At 37.2% G+C, this 6,312-nt stretch overlaps 1 protein-coding gene and 1 pseudogene across 1 annotated transcript in view; one reads left to right on the top strand and one right to left on the bottom strand.

Annotated features, from left to right (window-relative positions):
* Window positions 1–6,312, top strand: part of LOC132143631 (microtubule-associated protein 9-like) — a 105,394-nt gene that overhangs the window by 91,103 nt on the left and 7,979 nt on the right. The window lies entirely within an intron of this gene.
* Window positions 1,170–3,278, bottom strand: LOC132143064 (lecithin retinol acyltransferase-like; annotated as a pseudogene).

Here is a 6,312-nt window from a genome sequence, read left to right as displayed (position 1 = left end):
ACTTTTTAACTTCACTTAAAATTTTAAACTTTAATTTTAAACTTTTTAAACTTTCTGGCCAGGCTTTCTCAAGCCAACTTAAAGTTTGTCTTGACAAACTTTTTTATCTAGTTATTATTGCTGTTGTTGTTGCTTTCATGAACAGAAAACTGACCTTGCCTAAAAAAGCTTGATGATGGCAAATCATACTAAGAGGTGAACAGCTCGGAATATAGTACCTGGGGCCAGTTGCATAAACGTAGACGTTAAGACAGTGTCTGAAGAACTAGTCTGACAAACTAGCAGTTAGCCAAGGGTTAATCTTGTCTAAGTGTTATTATTTGGATTTTTTTTGTAACTGAAAAAAAAACAATTATATATATATATATATATATATAACATTATATATATATTACCTCTCTAAAAGAAAAATACTTTACAAACTAACTATAGTCTTAACCTTTTATGCAACCAGCCTTGCGCAAATTCCACAAGTTCAGCTAAAGGTCAGACAAACTTTATTTTAATGAAAATAGTGTAATAAATCCAATCAACTGTTCACAGCAGTAACCAGAAAAAATATTGTATTTATACATAATGCCAACATTCATCAAGTTGTTCTGTCTGCATAATTATTCTCGTTCTGGTTCTCATTCAGAAATGTAATGTATTAATATACAAATTTAATTTAAACTGTACAAATTCACAATCAAGCATCGTCAGTTCTGAAGAAGGAAATCTCAAAAACAACATAATGTTTGCAGAGATATTTTTATTTTTTTTACATTTTGCAAGCTTGCAAATCTTATTTTCGATTTTGCAAAACTTTTTTTGGAAGATTTTGAGTTTCGAACACTTAGTTTCAACCTTTCAGAACTGTATTTTCAGTTTTGAATCATGGCAGGATTTAAATCCCATATCGTCAGAGATTAATAATAACAATAAAAAAACCTACAGGTAGGCCTACTTATACATGTTGTATTAAAAGAGTTCATGGTACATTAAAATGGATCATATCAGTTAAATTCCATATCAGTGATCATAAACACTTCTGCTTAATACAAATATAAGGCACCTTTAGTGAACAATACATTCAATCTGTAACTTCAAGCCACAGCAATATTGGGCTTTATTAATTTTAGGTATATGGTTTAAGATGAAAAATATACAGCGTTGCTGTAAAAGCGGAGTTAACAGCATGTCATGAATTATTTAAATGAAAGAACTTATCTTTTAACATATATCGAAGAAAACTAAAGACAAATTATGCTTAAACATTGTTTGACTACATAATCAGACTTTGCATGTTCGACTGCTGCACTGATGCATTGCATTGTTGTGTACTTGTCCCCTTTAAAACTGTGCTTTGTTGTTTAATGTGATGTAGTGAAAGTGTCTCTCAGCCAGCCATCCACAGGATGAAGGGAATAAGGATTGTGGGTAATGTAGTTGAAGGTGCCAGGCCAAAGCACAGGATATAGGCTACATCACTCTTATTCCAACAGTTAAGGCCACACTTCTCTGGTCCCGAATGATGGTTTTCAGATAGTCACAGAACTGCAAAAGAAAATACATTAAGCATATCATTAACAGACCTTGTCCAAGTAAAACCAAAATATTGTTTTTAAAGGATATAGGCTAGGCTTATTTATTCGTGATGCGATCTGTGAAAATTGCATATTTTGTCGCGCTGGGACGTTTTCAGGAAATCCGAAATATAGTTCGAATGTAATTTTGTCCAAATTAGTTTTTCATTAAATTATTATTCTGTAACATCTTGTCTATCATTTCTGAAACTATTCTGGGCAAAATGTACTTGTTTAGTGCAGAAAAATAGCTATTTACTGCAGCAAGCAGACTGTATTTTTTTTCTTAAGAACCCGCTGCGGAGGAGCTTTCTCTTAACATCACAAAAACAGTTAACCTATCAAAGTAAACCATGTAACATATATAATAAAGGTGTATCAATGCACATTTCCCGCTAGTCCTGTGTAAACTACGGCACACAAAGTGTTGATTTATTTAGTAGCTATTTGTTTAATATCGGCATAGCGCAAGAAAACTACACAGTCTGAAGCAGCTGTCACTTAAACGATCTTGCTCGTCTCAGTATGCTCAATCTTGGTGATGTCAGTGCCCTAAACGATGTTATATGGACTATTTAAAATCCAGAGATGAAGGATCGGATGATGAAGTAAAGAGAAAAAGTCTATATGCACAAGTGCGCGAAACAATTGCGCTGCGCTCGCTTTTCTTAATGTAAACTACAAGTTACAGTATTCATGCATACAAGGGGTGATCAAAATTTATGCCCATGGTAAACAACGGGAAACTGTCCTCTTCAGTAACGTGTTTGTGTAATGATGCATTATAGCGCTGATGGACTGCTCTCCTTAAACCCGTGAAGTGAAAGTGAAACTTTAAATCCGTTATTCTCAAAGTTTAATTCCTAAAATATAGGCCTATGAGCCATCTTCAGACAGACCTAGCCATAACTTGTTAAGTTCGAGCTATGGACAAAATAAAAACAGTTTTGGAAAGGGTTTGAACCCAGCATTCATATGGTATCAAAACCTAAAATTACATAACATTGCAGCATGTTTGCTGCAATATTGACATTTTCATAACATTGTATTAATCCTAAAATATTTTGTTACCAATACTAATTCTGTGTAGTATTCTACGATATTTTAATAAGTAGAGCATAATAGTTTGTAGGCTATTATAATATTGAAATATTTGATTTTAACATTTTTTGACGCCCTCACCTTCTCTGTCTGCTGGCTCACAGGTGTCCCGTACCTGCAATATGTCACGAAATGTTCACAGTTATTCCATAATAAACTGTACGGAATGTCGCCGACCAGTTTCTCTGCTCTCCTCGCGACTACTTCGCTCACCAGTGCTTGACACTTTATTTTCATATCCATATCATTAACCATAATCTGAGCTCCATACGCGAAATCTTCAACTGAGTCTACACGTATACTCGCGTTTCGGTAAATACAGCCTAATATAAGTCTTTTGTTAGTGACGACTGGTTTAATGAGCTGCTTGTTGTTAGTTAATACTGGCATGATGTCAGGCATCAGGTGCGCCACCCTGTTGTCGCCCAGATAGATGCCGTAATGAATGAAGAGAGTACGCTGCACTCCCAGAAGATCTCCTCTTCTGAGCACTGGCCAATTCACCGCACGCTCCGGCTCCTCCTGCAATAGACTTTTAAAAATATTAAAGTTTGAGAAAAGAAAGAATTTCTCAAATAGAAGCGACAGCGAGTCTAGCATTTTTTATGACTTGTAGATTTCACAGACTTCACAGTTGATGGAGAATTTATATATGGCATGTGCCTCGGGACCGAGGAGGTCCCTGCTTTTTGATTGGCTGGAAGTTACATTCCCACACTAAACCACTTTAATGCTGAACACTTGATTACACTGAAAATCAATGGTAAGCATATCTTAAGGTTTAAAAGCTTTTATTGGCAAAAAAATAAAATAAAAAAAAAGAATTAAATAACAATAATGAGTCAATATGTACAGAATATGTATTCTTTTCTATTCTATATATATAAATATATATACATATATATATATTTATATATATATACTGTATATGCAAACCTTTTCTATCTTTACTGCGCTAGACTTACTGAGACTTGTCATGGCACTTGTATACTGATGTTGTTCTCACGTTGGTCTGATTGCTTCTATTGTTCTCATTTGTAAGTCGCTTTGGATAAAAGCGTCTGATAAATGATTAAATGTAATGTAAATGTAAAATGTACAGTGTTGACCCTTGTTCTTCATAACCTCTGTAATTCGCTCTGGCATGCTGGATATTAGCTTCTTGGCCAAATCCTGAATGATGCATTCCATTCTTGTCTTATTAGTTCTCTGAGTTGATCACAATTTGTGGGCTTCTGCTTGTCCACTTGTCTTTTGAGGACTGACCACAGGTTCTCTTTGGGATTGAGATCCGGAGAGTTTTTTTCTTTTTCTTTTTTTTTGGGGAGGGCCAATGAAGCTTTTAGCAATTATTTAAAATGCATCTGATCACTCTACACAATACTAAACAATCAGAAAGCAAACCACAACAGCTTATGATACACATTTTGCAAAAAACTACATTTACATGTATGTCACTGCCAAAAATGTTGTCCGTGACTGTATATCGAAATGCTTTGTCTTTTTATTTGTAATTTTTGCACATAACTCAACTGTGTGAGTGTAAATGAGCATACTAAAGAAATCAAACATTTGTATGTATCACTGCTTAAAAAGACTTTCAAATCCATATATTTTGTGGCCACTAAATAGTACAAACTTTTTCATAGACTACATGTCTGTTTCAAAACATGTGAAGAAGCTAATCCGGAACCATATTCTTCTCTGCTCAAAACATGTTTTGAAGTCCCATTTGAGCTGATTTTGTAGTGAAACATGAGCCCCTTAATTAGAGGCAAGGGCTGATTATCCTCAAACAATAACAATTGCTGTTCTCATACACATTGGTCCTCCCAGGCTTCCCAGGCTTCCCAGGCCTCTCCTAAGCACCCAAAAGATTTCTGCAAGCGTCAATAGAAGAAGTGGTCTTAATTAGCAGTGGTGTGTAATAGCAATACTTTCCCATAATCAGGTCATCGGATAATCTTGAAATATTTTGTAGCCAGATTTGTCGAGACACACTTTATTTTTTAATCATTAGAACCATTTGCCCAGTCTAGTGCATGAAATCAGAATCACTATTTTTCCTCCACAATTTTGATTCCAAGTACTATTTAACCTACATATCAGCAGCTAATCAGGGAAAACAGGAAAAGAATCCACCTTAAAAAGAAACACTATGAGAATTTTTATCCACAACAATTAACACTAGCCTATTCTTTTTACAGTGTAAATGTATTTTTTTCATTCAAGAAGCCTAATTATATTGCATTTACAATTGTTTCCACTTTATAATATATATAAGTTTATAATATAAAATCAAATAATGTAATTAGTTTAGAATAATTCATAATTAGCTGAAAATTTTACCATCCTCAGACCATCCAAGATGAAGGTGAGTTTGTTTCTTTATCAGAAAACTTTTGGAGAAATATTACTCGCTCATGATTAATTTCTTGTTAACATTTTTTGGACACCTTGTTAAAGGGGTCATATGACATTGCTAAAAAGAACATCATGTTGTGTATTTGTAGTAATGCAGTGTGTTTATGCGGTTTAAGGTTCAAAAAACAATATTTTCCGCAAAATGTACATTATTGTTGGTCCTGTATGCACTGCTTTTCTGAAATGAGTCGATGTTTACAAATCTCATCATTCTGATTGTTACGGATCACTCGGGAGGCTGAGGAGTAAGAGACAGAATGGTTTATTGAACAGACACAAGCAGAGGAGCAGGTAGTGTAGGGTGGAGTGAGGGATGGTTCCGTGCAGGCTGGGTGAAGACGTCAGAGGAGGAAGGTGAACCACACACACGCACACTGGGGATCTGGATCTTCGGAGAATCGCTGGAGAGAGGTAAGTAGAAGAAGAGTTAGTCCTTAGAGTTAGCATACAGGTAAAACCTTGTCGCGAACGAGACCGGACATCGATTGAGTGCGTGTGTGTGGTATTTATGGTGATTGGGTGGTGATGAGGATCAGGTGGATGTGCTTAGTATTCCGGTGAGGGCGTGCGTAGTGATTGCGTGGAGGTGGAACCTGGCGTGTTTGTAACAGTACCACCCTCCCCACGGCCCATTCCTGAGGGCCGAGGACCCCGACAACGTGGTGGACGTCCTCTTCCCCTGGGAGCTGGTCGGTCAGGATGATTGGAGTGGAAGGTGTTGAGTAAATTAGGATCCAGGATGTCGTTGCGTGGAACCCAGGAACGTTCCTCTGGACTGTATCCTTCCCAGTCCACTAGATATTCCAGTTGTCCACCACGCCGCCGGGAGTCCAGGATGTCACTCACTGCATAGGCTGCGCCGTCATCTAGGAGGAGTGGAGGGGGGGCTTCCGTTTTGCCAGGTTCTGTGGAGGGAGAGACAAAAGGATGTTGAGGTTTAAGGAGAGACACATGGAATGTGGGTAGAATCCGGTATTCAGGGGGTAACTGGAGTTTGTACGTGACCGGATTGATCTGCTGGATTATGGTGAATGGGCCAATGAATCTGGGAGCTGAGTGTCCTTCGGAGTGCATTAACCAGCTCTTGAAAGGGGTCCATGAGGCTCATGCTTGTGCCTGGCGGTGTTGGTCCGGTCTTCTGTTACGGATCACTCGGGAGACTGAGGAGTAACAGACAGAATGGTTTATTGAACAAACACAAGCAGAGGAGCAGGTAGTGTAG

This window comes from Carassius carassius, chromosome 7 (assembly GCF_963082965.1).
Source record: "Carassius carassius chromosome 7, fCarCar2.1, whole genome shotgun sequence".
Classification (NCBI taxonomy): Eukaryota; Metazoa; Chordata; class Actinopteri; order Cypriniformes; family Cyprinidae; genus Carassius; species Carassius carassius.
This window is presented reverse-complemented; position numbering and strand designations above follow the sequence as displayed.